The 14,445-nt window shown below is 39.0% G+C and overlaps 1 long non-coding RNA gene across 3 annotated transcripts in view; it reads right to left on the minus strand.

The window, feature by feature from the left end:
• The window catches only part of LOC147359371 (uncharacterized), a 119,852-nt gene extending 106,084 nt beyond the window's left edge, over nucleotides 1–13,768 (minus strand). For 2 of the 3 annotated variants that reach the window (XR_015140747.1, XR_015140749.1), the window contains exons 1-2: nucleotides 13,617–13,768; nucleotides 10,800–11,485 (exon numbers count right to left, since the gene is read on the minus strand). This is a non-coding gene — a long non-coding RNA (uncharacterized LOC147359371). The remainder of the gene's footprint in view (nucleotides 1–10,799; nucleotides 11,486–13,616) is intronic. The other variant, XR_015140748.1, reaches the window with a different exon arrangement.
• Nucleotides 13,769–14,445: the final 677 nt, after the last annotated feature.

A 14,445-nucleotide genomic window follows, 5' to 3' on the forward strand; every position in this document is an offset into this window, starting at 1 on the left:
CTGAATAACAAACAAATCACAGAAGAAATCAAAAAAGAAATCAAAATTTGCATAGAAACGAATGAAAATGAAAACACAACAACCCAAAACCTGTGGGACACAGTAAAAGCAGTCCTAAGGGGAAAATTCATAGCAATACAGGCACACCTCAAGAAACAAGAAAAAAGTCAAATAAATAACCTAACTCTACACCTCAAACAACTAGAAAAGGAAGAAATGAAGAACCCCAGGGTTAGTAGAAGGAAAGAAATCTTAAAAATTAGAGCAGAAATAAATGCAAAAGAAACAAAAGAGACCATAGCAAAAATCAACAAAGCCAAAAGCTGGTTCTTTGAAAGGATAAATAAAATTGACAAACCATTAGCCAGACTCATCAAGAAACAAAGGGAGAAAAATCAAATCAATAAAATTAGAAATGACAGTGGAGAGATCACAACAGACAACATAGAAATACAAAGGATCATAAGAGACTATTATCAACAATTATATGCCAATAAAATGGACAACGAGGAAGAAATGGACAAATTCTTAGAAAAGTACAACTTTCCAAAACTCGACCAGGAAGAAATAGAAAATCTTAACAGACCCATCACAAGCATGGAAATTGAAACTGTAATCAAAAATCTTCCAGCAAACAAAAGCCCAGGTCCAGACGGCTTCACAGCTGAATTCTACCAAAAATTTAGAGAAGAGCTAACACCTATCCTGCTCAAACTCTTCCAGAAAATTGCAGAGGAAGGTAAACTTCCAAACTCATTCTATGAGGCCACCATCACCCTAATACCAAAACCTGACAAAGATGCCACAAAAAAAGAAAACTATAGGCCAATATCACTGATGAACATAGATGCAAAAATCCTAAACAAAATTCTAGCAATCAGAATCCAACAACACATTAAAAAGATCATACACCATGACCAAGTGGGCTTTATCCCAGGGATGCAAGGATTCTTCAATATCTGCAAATCAATCAATGTAATACACCACATTAACAAATTGAAAAACAAAAACCATATGATTATCTCAATAGATGCAGAGAAAGCCTTTGACAAAATTCAACACCCATTTATGATAAAAACTCTCCAGAAAGCAGGAATAGAAGGAACATACCTCAACATAATAAAAGCTATATATGACAAACCCACAGCAAACATTATCCTCAATGGTGAAAAATTGAAAGCATTTCCTCTAAAGTCAGGAACAAAACAAGGGTGCCCACTTTCACCATTACTATTCAACATAGTTTTGGAAGTTTTGGCTACAGCAATCAGAGCAGAAAAAGAAATAAAAGGAATCCAAATTGGAAAAGAAGAAGTAAAACTCTCACTATTTGCAGATGACATGATCCTCTACATAGAAAACCCTAAAGACTCCACCAGAAAATTACTAGAACTAATCAATGATTATAGTAAAGTTGCAGGATATAAAATCAACACACAGAAATCCCTTGCATTCCTATACACTAATAATGAGAAAACAGAAAGAGAAATTAAGGAAACAATTCCATTCACCATTGCAACGAAGAGAATAAAATACTTAGGAATATATCTACCTAAAGAAACTAAAGACCTATATATAGAAAACTATAAAACACTGGTGAAAGAAATCAAAGAGGACACTAATAGATGGAGAAATATACCATGTTCATGGATTGGAAGAATCAATATAGTGAAAATGAGTATACTACCCAAAGCAATTTATAGATTCAATGCAATCCCTATCAAGCTACCAACAGTATTCTTCACAGAGCTAGAACAAATAATTTCACAATTTGTATGGAAATACAAAAAACCTCGAATAGCCAAAGCGATCTTGAGAAAGAAAAATGGAACTGGAGGAATCAACCTACCTGACTTCAGGCTCTACTACAAAGCCACAGTTATCAAGACAGTATGGTACTGGCACAAAGACAGAAATATAGATCAATGGAATAAAATAGAAAGCCCAGAGATAAATCCACGCACATATGGACACCTTATCTTTGACAAAGGAGGCAAGAATATACAGTGGATTAAAGACAATCTCTTTAACAAGTGGTGCTGGGAAATCTGGTCAACCACTTGTAAAAGAATGAAACTAGAACACTTTCTAACACCATATACAAAAATAAACTCAAAATGGATTAAAGATCTCAACATAAGACCAGAAACTATAAAACTCCTAGAGGAGAACATAGGCAAAACACTCTCTGACATACATCACAGCAGGATCCTCTATGACCCACCTCCCAGAATATTGGAAATAAAAGCAAAAATAAACAAATGGGACCTAATTAAACTTAACAGCTTCTGCACATCAAAGGAAACTATTAGCAAGGTGAAAAGACAGCCTTCAGAATGGGAGAAAATAATAGCAAATGAAGCAACCGACAAACAACTAATCTCAAAAATATACAAGCAACTCCTACAGCTCAACTCCAGAAAAATAAATGACCCAATCAAAAAATGGGCCAAAGATCTAAATAGACATTTCTCCAAAGAAGACATACAGATGGCTAACAAACACTTGAAAAGATGTTCAACATCACTCTTTATCAGAGAAATGCAAATCAAAACCACTATGAGGTACCATCTCACACCAGTCAGAATGGCTGCGATCCAAAAGTCTACAAATAATAAATGCTGGAGAGGGTGTGGAGAAAAGGGAACCCTCTTACACTGTTGGTGGGAATGCAAATTAGTACAGCCACTATGGAGAACAGTGTGGAGATTCCTTAAAAAACTGGAAATAGAACTGCCTTATGATCCAGCAATCCCACTGCTGGGCATACACACTGAGGAAACCAGAAGGGAAAGAGACACGTGTACCCCAATGTTCATCGCAGCACTGTTTATAATAGCCAGGACATGGAAGCAACCTAGATGTCCATCAGCAGATGAATGGATAAGAAAGCTGTGGTACATATACACAATGGAGTATTACTCAGCCATTAAAAAGAATACATTTGAATCAGTTCTAATGAGGTGGATGAAACTGGAGACTATTATACAGAGTGAAGTAAGCCAGAAGGAAAAACATAAATACAGTATACTAACGCATGTATATGGAATTTAGAAAGATGGTAACGATAACCCTGTGTATGAGACAGCAAAAGAGACACTGATGTATAGAACAGTCTTATGGACTCTGTGGGAGAGGGTGGGAAGATTTGGGAGAATGTCATTGAAACATGTGAAATGTCATGTATGAAACGAGATGCCAGTCCAGGTTCAGTGCATGATGCTGGATGCTTGGGGCTGGTGCGCTGGGAAGGCCCAGGGGGATGGTATGGGGAGGTTGGGAGGGAGGAGGGTTCAGGATGGGGAGCATGTGATTTTTTTAAAAAAAATAAAATTAAAAAAAAAAAAAAAAAGAAAGTTAGAGATACTAAGGGTATATTTCATGCAAGGATGGGCACAATAAAGGACAGAAACAGCAAGGACTTAACAGAAGCAGAAGAAATTAAGAAGAGGTGGCAAGAATACACAGAAAAACTAGACAAAAAAAAAAAACAAAAAAAAACAAAAGTCTACAAGCAATAAATGCTGGAGAGGGTGTGGAGAAGAGGGAACCCTCTCACACTGTTGGTGGGAATGCAAACTAGTACAGCCACTATGGAGAACAGTGTGGAGATTCCTTAAAAAACTGGAAATAGAACTGCCTTATGATCCAGCAATCCCACTGCTGGGCATACACACTGAGGAAACCAGAAGGGAAAGAGACACGTGTACCCCAATGTTCATCACAGCACTGTTTATAATAGCCAGGACATGGAAGCAACCTAGATGTCCATCAGCAGATGAATGGATAAGAAAGCAGTGGTACATATACACAATGGAGTATTACTCAGCCATTAAAAAGAATACATTTGAATCAGTTCTAATGAGGTGGATGAAACTGGAGCCTATTAAACAGAGTGAAGTAAGCCAGAAAGAAAAACACCAATACAGTATACTAACGCATATATATGGAATTTAGAAAGATGGTAACAATAACCCTGTGTATGAGACAGCAAAAGAGACACTGATGTATAGAACAGTCTTATGGACTCTGTTGGAGAGGGAGAGGGTGGGAAGATTTGGGAGAATGGCATTGAAACATGTATAATATCATGTATGAAACGAGTTGCCAGTCCAGGTTCGATGCAAGATACTGGATGCTTGGGGCTGGTGCACTGGGACGACCCAGAGGGATGGTATGGGGAGGGAGGAGGGAGGAGGGTTCAGGATGGGGAACACATGTATACCTGTGGTGGATTCATTTCAATATTTGGCAAAATTAATACAACTTTGTAAAGTTTAAAAATAAAATAAAATTTAAAAAAAAGAATGCATTAAAAAAAAATAGCATGGTGTTAGAAAGTGGTCCAGTTTCATTCTTTTACAAGTGGTTGACCAGATTTCCCAGCACCACTTGTTAAAGAGATTGTCTTTAATCCATTGTATATTCTTGCCTCCTTTGTCGAAGATAAGGTGTCCATATGTGCGTGGATTTATCTCTGGGCTTTCTATTTTATTCCATTGATCAATATTTCTGTCTTTGTGCCAGTACCATACTGTCTTGATAACTGTGGCTTTGTAGTAGAGCCTGAAGTCAGGTAGGTTGATTCCTCCAGTTCCATTCTTCTTTCTCAAGATCGCTTTGGCTATTCGAGGTTTTTTGTATTTCCATACAAATTGTGAAATTATTTGTTCTAGCTCTGTGAAGAATACTGTTGGTAGCTTGATAGGGATTGCGTTGAATCTATAAATTGCTTTGGGTAGTATACTCATTTTCACTATATTGATTCTTCCAATCCATGAACATGGTATATTTCTCCATCTATTAGTGTCCTCTTTGATTTCTTTCACCAGTGTTTTATAGTTTTCTATATATAGGTCTTTAGTTTCTTTAGGTAGATATATTCCTAAGTATTTTATTCTCTTCGTTGCAATGGTGAATGGAATTGTTTCCTTAATTTCTCTTTCTGTTTTCTCATTATTAGTGTATAGGAATGCAAGGGATTTCTGTGTGTTGATTTTATATCCTGCAACTTTACTGTAGTCATTGATTATTTCTAGTAATTTTCTGGTGGAGTCTTTAGGGTTTTCTATGTAGAGGATCATGTCATCTGCAAATAGTGAGAGTTTTACTTCTTCTTTTCCGATTTGGATTCCTTTTATTTCTTTTTCTGCTCTGATTGCTGTGGCCAAAACTTCCAAAACTATGTTGAATGGTAATGGTGAAAGTGGGCACCCTTGTCTTGTTCCTGACTTTAGAGGAAATGCTTTCAATTTTTCACCATTGAGGATAATGTTTGCAGTGGGTTTGTCATATATAGCTTTTATTATGTTGAGGTATGTTCCTTCTATTCCTGCTTTCTGGAGAGTTTTTATCATAAATGGATGTTGAATTTTGTCAAAGGCTTTCTAAAGATCTAAACGTAAGACCAGAAACTATAAAACTCCTAGAGGAGAACATAGGCAAAACACTCTCTGACATACATCACAGCAGGATCCTCTATGACCCACCTCCCAGAATATTGGAAATAAAAGCAAAAATAAACAAATGGGACCTAATTAACCTTAAAAGCTTCTGCACATCAAAGGAAACTATTAGCAAGGTGAAAAGACAGCCTTCAGAATGGGAGAAAATAATAGCAAATGAAGCAACCGACAAACAACTAATCTCAAAAATATACAAGCAACTCCTACAGCTCAACTCCAGAAAAATAAACGACCCAATCAAAAAATGGGCCAAAGAACTAAATAGACATTTCTCCAAAAAAGACATACAGATGGCTAACAAACACATGAAAAGATGCTCAACGTCACTCATTATCAGAGAAATGCAAATCAAAACCACTATGAGGTACCATTTCACACCAGTCAGAATGGCTGCAATCCAAAAGTCTACAAATAATAAATGCTGGAGAGGGTGTGGAGAAAAGGGAACCCTCTTACACTGTTGGTGGGAATGCAAACTAGTACAGCCACTATGGAGAACAGTGTGGAGATTCCTTAAAAAACTGGAAATAGAACTGCCTTATGATCCAGCAACCCCACTGCTGGGCATACACACTGAGGAAACCAGAAGGGAAAGAGACACGTGTACCCCAATGTTCATCGCAGCACTGTTTATAATAGCCAAGACATGGAAGCAACCTAGATGTCCATCAGCAGATGAATGGATAAGAAAGCAGTGGTACATATACACAATGGAGTATTACTCAGCCATTAAAAAGAATACATTTGAATCAGTTCTAATGAGGTGGATGAAACTGGAGCCTATTATACAGAGTGAAGTAAGCCAGAAGGAAAAACATAAATACAGTATACTAACGCACATATATGGAATTTAGAAAGATGGTAACAATAACCCGGTGTACGAGACAGCAAAAGAGACACTGATGTATAGAACAGTCTTATGGACTCTGTGGGAGAGGGAGAGGGTGGGAAGATTTGGGAGAATGGCAATGAAACATGTAAAATATCATGTAGGAAACGAGTTGCCAGTCCAGGTTCGATGCATGATGCTGGATGCTTGGGGCTGGTGCACTGGGACGGCCCAGAGGGATGGTATGGGGAGGGAGGAGGGAGGAGGGTTCGGGATGGGGAACACATGTATACCTGTGGCGGATTCATTTTGATATTTGGCAAAACTAATACAATTATGTAAAGTTTAAAAATAAAATAAAATTGGAAGATTAAAAAAATAAATAAAAAAAGAAATATTGACTAAAACCAAAAAAAAAAAAAAAAATAGCAACAATAATCCCCTCTAACAAGGTTGCTGTCATCACTAAACAATGTAATAGATGTGAAAGACTTGGGATGTCTAGTTCATAGAGAATCATTTTTTACATGTACATATTTTAGAGATAATTTACATGCCATGCAATTGACCCCTTTAAGGTGTAAAAGTATATCTTTTAATATGTTCACATATTTCAAGTTATGCAACCATCATCCATTAATTTTAGAACAATTTTACTCAAAAAAAGCTGTCTTTATTAGTGATTATTCCCTATTTCCCCACAATCCTCCCCTCCCTTGCCCTCCCATTCTCCCACCCTGCAGCCCCAGGCAACCACTAATCTTTCTGTGTCTATAGATTTGCCTATTTTGTACCTTTTATACAAATGGAATTGTGTAACCCATGACTGGGTACTTGCCCTTAAAATTGTTTTCCAAGTTCAACCAAGTTGCAGCATGTATTAGAATTTTACTTCTTTACACCGAGGATTAACACTCCAATGAATGGCTGTAGCAAATTTCATCTATTCATTCAGTAGCTAACAGAAAATTGAGTCGTTTCCACTTTGGGGGGCCTATAATGCCACTCTGAACATTCATCACATCATCAGATCCAGAAGTAAAAGATTATACATTACAACCAAGTGGGATTTAGCCCATGAATGTAAGATTAGTTTAACACTGAAATATCAATTTATATACCATATCAATAAAAGATAAATCGCATGATCATATAGGAAAGCACTTGACAAAATCCAGTATCTCTTGTGATTAAAACACTCAAACTAGGAGGGAACTTCAACCTGCTAAAGAGCATCTTCAAAAAACCCACAGCAAATATAATAACGATGAAGAGACTGAATGATCTATCCCTGAGATTAGGAATAAGACAAGTATGTTCCTTTTTGCCACTTTGACTCAACATCTTACTGGAGGTTCTAACCAGGGAAATTAGGTAAGAAAACGAGATAAAAGGCATTCAGATTGGAAAGAAAGCAGTAAAACACTTTCACTTTGCATACAACATAATCTTCTACACAGAAAAGTTCTAATGAAGCCACTGAAATCCATTAAAAGGAACAAATGAGTTCAGCTAGATCTCAGGGTAAAAGATTGATATGCAAATATCGATTGTATTTCTATACATTGGCAATGAACAATCAATTCTACTTACAATAGCATCAAAAGGATAAAATCCAAAGAAATAAATTAATAAAGCACAAATCCTATATACTTTGAAAACTACCAAGATTATCATTGAAAGAAATTCAAAAAAAGGCTTAAATAAATGCATTTAAATAAATTTAAATTTAAATAAATTTAAATTTAAAATTTTTTAATAATTTTAAATAAATGGAAAGACATCTCATATTCAAGGACCAGAAGACTTATTATTGTTGTTACTACTTCCCAAATTGATTTAAGAAATTAAACACAATCCTTATCAAAATCCCAGCTTACTTTTCTGCAGAAATTGGCAAGCTCCTCCTAGAATTCATTTGGAAATATAAGGGACCCAGAAGAGGCAAAAGTTAGAAAATTTGGATTCCAAAAATTTCTATTTCAAAAGTGAAGCTGCTACTGTGAAGCTACAGTAGTCAACATTGAGGATCATGTTTGTATAGTAGTCTACAAACATGTAGAGCAATTAAAAGTTCAGAAATATACCCTTACATTTAGTGTATATTTATTATTTTTGACAAAATTGTCAAGACAATTCAGCAGACAAAAGAATGTTCTTTTCAGTTATGCTCAGACAGCTGGATATCTACATGTAACAGTGTGAAGCTGGACCCCTACCTCACACCACACACAAAAAAATTTACTCAAAATCGATCACAGACCAAAGTGTAAAAACTACAGGTATTAAATTCTTTGAAAAAACTCAGGAGTATTTACAGGACCATGGGTTAAGCAATGATTTCTTAGATATAACAGCAAAAACGAGCAATAAGAAAAAATAAATTGCATCTAATTAAAATTTAAAACTTTTGTGCTTTACGGGAAACTCAGAAAACCCACAGAATGGGAGGAAACATTTGCTTGCAAGTATCTAGACTACTCGAAGAACATAGCTCAATAATAAAATACCAGCTAAAAAAATGGGCAAAGTGTCAAAATAGACATTTCTTCAAAGAACATATACAAACGATCAACAACCCAAAAAGATGCTCAACATCAGTAACCATAAGGGAAATGCAAATAAAAACCACAATGAAATAATACTTCCTACCCACTAGAACAGCTAGAATTAACAAATGTGGATGAAAATGTGGGAAAATTCGAGTGCTCCTACATTGCTGGTAGAAATATAAAATGGTATGACCACTTTGGAAACATTTTGACTGTTCCTCTAAAGCATCAGTCCCCAACCTTTTCGGCACCAGGGACCGGTGTCATGAGAGACGATTTGTCCATGGCCGGGAGCAGAGGTGGGGCGGGGTGGGGCGGGGCGGCGGGGGGATGGGTTTAGAATGACGCAAGCGCATTACATTTACTGAGCACCTGATTTCTAACCTGACAGGAGGTACCAGTCCATGGCCTAGAGGTTAGGGCACCCTGCTCTAAAAGTTAAACAGAGAGTTACAATAAGCCCCAGCAATTCTGCTACACTCCGCTGCCTCCATGGTACATGACTCTGTTATCCTCATCTCTGTGTTGTTGGATTCACTACTAATGACTTTTTCTTAGTTCATATTTTTACCTCTTTCATGCCCTTGGCAAGGCTGGAAATCATTTCCCAAACCATGCTTCCTGAGTTACCTTCCCTTAAGAAGACAAAGGCATCCTGTTTTGGACAACCATCTTCAATGACCTCCAACCCACAGGACTTTTTCAGGTGTTGCTCATCCTCCTTATCTGCCACGTGGCAGTTTTATGAGGAAGGTTCAAACTGATCTCCAAACAGATTAGTGCTACCTATTGATAGCACCTGCCCTCTCTACCACTAAGCAGCTCTAAGATTCTTTGTTGATGATCACCCTATCAGTTTTCTCACTGCGACCGTTCCCAATCTTTCCAGTGCTCCTCAAATGGCCAACCGTTTCCAGCTCATTCTCAGCAACTTCTACTGATAAACATGTAAGTTATTTAACACAAACTCTTCCAAGTTTGTTTCAGACCTTGGCTTCCTCATCAACCGTGCTTATCAGTCTCCTAGTAACTTGATGCTAGGTACCTTAAGGTCATGGATTGTGGTATTTTTCATGGTGATTTACTCACCTCGCCCAGTGCTTTGCACTATTAGGAGACAGTTAACCATGGACTGCATCAATGAATAAATGAACAAATGAATATATAACAGCTGAAAGAAAATGTTTATCATGTAAATTCAAGACCCCATCTATTTCACTGGTATGCCAACCCACAAGGCTCGTTTAATACAGCTGAAGGATGGGCCCAAACAACACTCCACCACATTCTACACCACTCATCCTCAGTCCAGCAGCGACGCCAACCTGGTCGTGAAGTGAGAACAGGGACTGTACTTCCAGCAGTGTCATTTCAGAGACTTAAGCCACAACTCTTTTGGTTGAAAAATAGTTCCTTGTGGTTGTTCACAGAAGTTATTTAGACAATTTTAAAGTTTCAATTACTTCCATGTCAGTTATCCACTGCTTTCCCTAAGATTTCTATCAAACTCCAGTGAGTAACCCTCATTTCTTGTGAGGATATTTTGAGAACTATAACAGTTTTCAGGAGAGATAGGCTTCCCTTTCTCTCCTCCCTTCCCTCCCCACCTTAATGCCCATCAAAAACATGTTTTAATAATGTCATTTGCTTAATGAAAGACCATATTTAGCTACTTGCAAAATAAGCTTCAACTCATTCTCGCGGTTTGGATATCTCTGCCACTGCCAGGACCCCTAGCACATTGCCTGAAACCTCAAAAACACACCAGACCCTCTCCAGCAGATCCAGAAAAGACGGTACAGGCTGGGGCCCATTTCTCCCTTGGAGATGAAATTCGAAGTGACAACACCATTTGCTTGTCAGCATATTTAACTTCCTACTCAAGCACGTGACCCAAGTCACCAGGTCAGAGAGGCTCCGTAGCTGGCACCTCTGAAGGCAGAAGGTACTCACCTGTGCTTGCTACCCAGGAGGCCAGGTCACCACAGTGGTGACAAGGTGAAGATTGATGGCTCCAAAAGCAGCGGGGTCCTAGCAGCCGGACTGCCAGGCAGGGGACTCTGGCTGGGCAGGCTCTCCTGTAGTTATCCCTCCTACAGTTTATAATTTGGCACACTGGCTCTTTGCTTTTGGCAGCAGTGCAAAGGGCGTATTGATCTTTGAAAGCCACTTTGGCTGTTAAAGGAAACAAAATCAGTCTTTGGATGGATTTCTCCTCATAATGCATTTGTTCTTCACCTTGGATATTGGCAGGGCTGGGTCGGCCGAGGAACTCAGCCTACCATGAGCCTCTGACAACAGAAAGCCTCTTCCACTTAAACTGAAAGTGATTTAGAGGAAAGGAAAGACGCCAAGCAATGGTCCATTGTTGGGGGTGGGGGCGCTTCGTTCCTGCATCGTGACGTTGCCCTCTAGTTTGGGCGAGGGGGACTTGGGGTTTATTTATTGTTTCTGCGGGTTTCATCAAAGAGTTTTTCCATCAAAGAGTTTTTCAGGCTTCCAGATTGATCCTCGGAGATTTCCAATCCACTCTTAAATGGGTTGCCATTTCCTTCTCCAGGGGATCTTCCAGACCCAGGGATCGAACCCAGGTCTCCTGCATCGCAGGCAGACTGTTTACCGTCTAAGCCACATAACAACTGAAGCAATATAGTAACACATCAATAAAGGCATTTTTTAAACAGGTCCACATCAGAAAAATACAATATTTCTAAAGTACCAGTGACTAACCTGGCCTCATTTACAAGTCAGCTTAGATTGTGAATTCTTTGCAGTCAGGCTCTCTTACTCATTTGGTGCCTGACACATAGCAGAGGGTACTCAATTTGCTGGCAGAATAAATAAATGATATAAATAAGTGAACTTGTAAAAATTATGTAGAATTTAGGAATAAAGTCTTCAAAACTGGGGAGACCAGCAGCCTCTTACAAGTGCTGTATGCTGTGCTCAGTTGTGGCCAACTCTTTGCGACCCCATGGACTGTAGCCTGCCAGGTTCCTCTGTCCATGGGGAATCTCCGGGCAAGAATATTGGAGTGGGTTGCCATGCCCTCCACCAGGGATTTTCCCAACCCAGGGACTGAACTCATGTCTCTTGTGTTGGCAGGCAGATTCTTTACCACCGTGCCACCTGGGAAGCCCAGCCCTTACTCACAAGAGTAACATCTAAGAGAACCACATATGAATCACTTGGCATTACCGTAGAGCAGATGCATCTCCTTGAGTTTAAACAGAATGGTCCTGCTACAGGAGGCACTAATAACAAGCTCTATCTGGTTCATCATCAGCGAGAAATTCCCTTGAGTTCTCTCTCCTGGACCTTTGTTTCAAAAAGACCCTAAAGTCAACAAGTAAATGATGTGTCCATTTTACATATTTTTTAAGGGCGCAGTGGATTTTAACTTTATCTTGGAAAAATATCCAACCGTTGGATGAAAGAGAAGAGAATCTAACAAAATTAACTACGTAGGCCTAATTCTGAAGTCATTAGTTTAAATAGACTCACCTGCATTTCTTAGTCCCTTAACAGATTCTTGATACAATAAAAGGGGCAAAATACATCCATCCCCCACAACCAGCAGAAAAGGGTAGATAAACAGTGACAAGAAGCAACCACATTGCCCTAAATTTTCTTAGAAATCATTTGTTAATAGTTAGATTATTTTCTTTGAATGGTTATGTTTGCTGCACCTAAAAAAGCAGATTGAATAGCAGCCAGGTGAAATAAGCTATGGCCTGTGCAGGACATATGTTAAAATTTGACCCCTTTTTTTTTTTGGTATTTATTATCACCAGGTTAAACACACACTGCCAAAGAGCCATTCATTGAGAATAAGTCAGTTGACAGCTATAAGGTATGTTTGCAAGGGTTTTCATGATTTACTTGCAATACGTGCTGAATACACACCATCCCCCATTTCCTGGAGTTTAATGCAGGAGAAAGGACTGTACTGAAATGAAAAATCAATCATTTTAGAGGCAAAAGGTAACTTTCTTTGAGAGCATAAATAAGTGCTGCTCAGCACTCCGATGTGATGAAAAATCATTGCTCAGCATCAATGGCCATCTTTGTGGAGAATTATAGAAGCTCTGGACCTTGTTAATAGACCTGAAAATCTACAGAAGCTTCAGGTCTCCTTAATCACCATTTCCTTAAACCTATGGGCTTCCCAGGTGGCGCAGAGGTAAAGAACCTTCCTGCCAGTGCAGGAGACACAAGAGACTTGGGTTTCATCCCTGAGTAAGGAAGATCCTCTGCAAAAGGAAATGGGAACACACTCTAGTATTAGCCTGGCATACTACAGTCCATGGGGTCGCACAGAGTTGAACTCAACTGAGTGACTGAGTACACATGGAATGACTAGCATGCAGTACTTTTCTCAGGCTTTCCTGAACTTCTTTAGCATCACTCCTTCTGGTCCATTCTAGCTCACTCAAGCCTGATAGTGATCCATCATTTCAGTGCTGGGGTGTGGACTGAAGAGTTTACATTGAAGTGCAACATTCAAACAGTTGAACCCAAAATAGTCACAGGTAAGGACCAATTACTTTTCTGGCTCATTTTAAAAATGCAACAAGAATCCATCGTTGATCTCATCTTCCCCACCCCCAAGCTAGGCTTTGATAATATTTTCTCAAGAACTTCAATTACCCTTTCTCAGTTGCTGCTGTAAGCTCTTGGTCTTAACCATTCTTGCCCTTCAAACATGCTTGATTCCTTCCATAGAAAATACAAAAGCACAAAACATTTTCTTCCACCCACTCTACCTACCTCTGAAGTGAAGTGAAGTGAAGTGAAAGTCTCTCAGTTGTGTCCAACTCTTTGCGACCCCATGGACTATACAGTCCATGGAATTCTCCAGGCCAGAATATAGGAGTGGGCAGCCATTCCCTTCTCCAGGGGATCTTCCCAGCCCAGAGATTGAACCCAGGTGTCCCACATTGCAGGTGGATTCTTTACCAGCTGAGCCACAAACCTGCCTCTAATTCTTAGCAATCTGCCTTTGCTCCTCCCTACCACCATTTTGGAAGAATGTTCTATATTCCTGCCCCTACTCCTTATATTCTACCTCTTCCCCAGCCCCTGGACTCTGGTTTCACTACCAAATGCCTGCCCTGTGTAGCTTTCTAAAAATTCAGATTACAGATGTTCAGGCCTCACTTCCAGAAATCCCAGTTTAGTACATCTGGGCTAGGAATCAGAAATTCCTTTGGTTTTAAATCTCCATAGGAGGATTGAGAAGAATGGCCTTTGACCTCTGCAATCTAACTTCCACCCTTATCATGATATTCTCTCTTGAACATCCCTGATAACCTCTTGGTCACCAAGTTTAATGTTTTTTTTTTTTTCTGGGTGCTCATCTTCCTGCAGCATCAGCTCTACTGACTCCACTCTCCAGAAATGAGTAAAATAAGATTTCTTCTTTGTCTTTTCTATGTCTTCTTCCCCAACAAGGACAGCCACTGAAGATATTCTTTAACACTTCATCCCCGGCTTTCCTTTTCTATGTACACCCTTGGCAGAGGCAGCCTCAGCACTCTTAAGTATCCAGGTTTTTAAGTTCTAGTTCTGCTTTTCCTACTGTCAAAAGCAGAGCACA

The sequence above is a fragment of the Bos grunniens genome, chromosome 14, assembly GCF_055505025.1.
Source record: "Bos grunniens cultivar Pamir isolate PY7600 chromosome 14, Bosgru_T2T1.0, whole genome shotgun sequence".
Taxonomy (NCBI): domain Eukaryota; kingdom Metazoa; phylum Chordata; class Mammalia; order Artiodactyla; family Bovidae; genus Bos; species Bos grunniens.